Below are 2,528 nucleotides of genomic sequence, written 5' to 3' on the forward strand. Positions count from 1 at the left end.
TTATATATAAAATATATAATATATAATATTCTCAAAATTTTAAAGAAATTAATATTTCATATAATTTTTTTTAAAATAATTTCATATTAACGCCTATCATTTCAACTAAATAATCTAAAATTTTTATACATGTATACAAATAAGGAGTAACCTACCACCTAGTGGCTCTCGAACATTTCACTATCAAGAAATACTTGGTTTTTGTTGAATCAGATGCGCTGCTTTATATCCCACGTTTCAAAATAAATAAAAGTGAAGTGTGCATGGTGATAAACTGTCCCACATTCATTGTGAGATTAAGAAGAGAGAGAGGATGGACTACAAATAAGCGGGCGATCGATGTTTGTAATCACGGAGCCGTGTGGTCAACACAAAGCGAACTATTCTTTCGCCTTTTACTAAAGAATACCGTGTGTTGGCCACAATCAGCGGCATACGCCAATTTTTGGAGGCTTCTCTCTCATTTGCGAGATGAAGCACACAAAGCAAATCCAAAGTGGAATCAATGATCTCCTTTATACTCTTCAATTTGCAAAACCAAAGCGGAATCAATACCCAACTGTATACTCTTCAATTGGCAGGTATGCCGGTGTCTCATTTTTAGTTGTATTTCCAAGAGTAACTTGATAAATATTGGGATATATATGTATCTAAGATCCGTCAAGTTGGTAATTAAATGGTGCAAAATCAAATCCGCATATGTGCTTGGTAATTTATTTATTATTTACAAATAAGAGAGAGCATTGGGGATTGGTTTTGTTTGTTCTCAATGCTCCAAATATTTGCGCATGGAAAATCGGTTGACTCCCATCTTGAAGAAATAGTTTGTCTTGATAGACTTGGGTCCATGTACCATGACTAGTCGCTGAAGTCTTCAATTGTGTCTCTGTTCAACCAAATCAGGCTTTGTTTGTTCAATGCTCCGAATATTTGCGCATGGAAAATCGGTTGACTACCATTATGAAGAATGGTTCGTCCGTCTTGATAGACTTGGGTCCATGTACCATGGCTAATTGCTGAAGTGTTCAATTGTGTCTCTGTTCAACTAAATCAGGCTGTGCTGGGGATTTGCGTCCCTTCCCCAAACTCCTACTTGCTCATGCAGCCAACTCCAATTTGACCTTATCATTCCAAAATCTTCTGTTTTCACATAAACGAATCCTGTCAACGGTTGATCTGTTCGCTTCATTTATACATAAGTATTCTGGGAACCAATTTTTGCTGTGTAAAAGGCCACATTTTTGCAATCAAGGAAGATGCTGACATACCACGCAGGCAAATAATGAGCGTTCCCATTGAACTTCACAGTGGCGTCAGACTTGGTATTTATACTTGACAAGAAACGTTCAACAGATTTCCTGTCCCACCGAGTAAACATGTGCGTCTAGTCCAGGGCCAGAGATGCGTATTTCGGATCTACATTAACCAATGTTACTTCACAAAATTTAATGGCTTTGTACACCTCACTAAGGTGATCCCATTCAGGTTGCTTCAAAATACCATATTCATTAGGGGAAGCATCATAGTCAGGGAGCGGAGAGGCTTAGCCCAATATGATGTGTAAAGTTTTTGAAATTTTGGGTTAGGTCTGCCAAAACATTTAATGTTGGCTCATAAAAATTTAGACTTTAAAAAAATTCAAATCAACAGAAGTATCTGGACTGGCTCATAAAAAATTTAGACTTTAAAAAAATTCAAATCAACAGAAGTATCTGGACTGGCTCATAAAAAATTTAGACTTTAAAAAATTCAAATCAACAGAAGTATCTGGACTACCCAAAGGTTTTCTGCAATAGGGACCGATATAATTATTCAAATCAACAGAAGTATCTGGACTACCCAAAGGTTTTCTGCAATAGGGACCGATATAAAAGGTTTTCTGCAATAGGGACCGATATAATTAAATCAACAGAAGTATCTGGACTACCCAAAGGTTTTCTGCAATAGGGACCGATATAATTAGGAATTTGTGTAATAAATTGTCTGACAACAAAGATGCCCAGATGGCACTTACCAGTAGATTCAACAACAAAACTGCAGAGAGATGAATAAAAGAGATGCCCAGATGGCACTTACCAGTAGATTCAACAACAAAACTGCAGAGAGATGAATAAAAGATTTAGGGACTACCTTGCTGCTTAAAAGAGCTGGTGTTACGATGCGGAGATGGCACTTACCAGTAGATTCAACGACAGAACTGCAGAGGGACGAAGAAAAGCTTTAGGAACCAAGTTGCTGCTTAAAAGATCCGGTGTAGATCCGGTGTTAATGGATTTATGTTGGTTTATTTTATTTAATATATATTTTATATATATAATAATAATTATTTAATTTTATTGTTTTGGTTTAATTAGAGATTGAATTGATGGAAAAGATTTTAATAATAATAATTAATTAATTTCATTGTTTTGGTCTAATTAGAGATCAAATTGATGGAAATGAATTTTTTGTTTTGTGAGATAAAGACAGATCGATAAAAAAGACTCCCTTATTTATAGGATAAAAATCTTTTTTTTTCCACTTGTTAG

General features: G+C 35.4%; 1 non-coding gene across 1 annotated transcript; it reads left to right on the forward strand.

Moving 5' to 3' along the window:
* Positions 1 to 355: 355 nt before the first annotated feature.
* LOC149242294 (U5 spliceosomal RNA) lies at positions 356 to 473 on the forward strand. Its single transcript, XR_016246857.1, has one exon. It is a non-coding gene; the product is annotated as a U5 spliceosomal RNA (small nuclear RNA).
* Positions 474 to 2,528: the final 2,055 nt, after the last annotated feature.

The sequence above is a fragment of the Pinus tabuliformis genome, chromosome 8 (assembly GCF_031772625.1).
Source record: "Pinus tabuliformis cultivar Carrire ecotype Pingquan chromosome 8, CPIR1, whole genome shotgun sequence".
Taxonomy (NCBI): Eukaryota; Viridiplantae; Streptophyta; class Pinopsida; order Pinales; family Pinaceae; genus Pinus; species Pinus tabuliformis.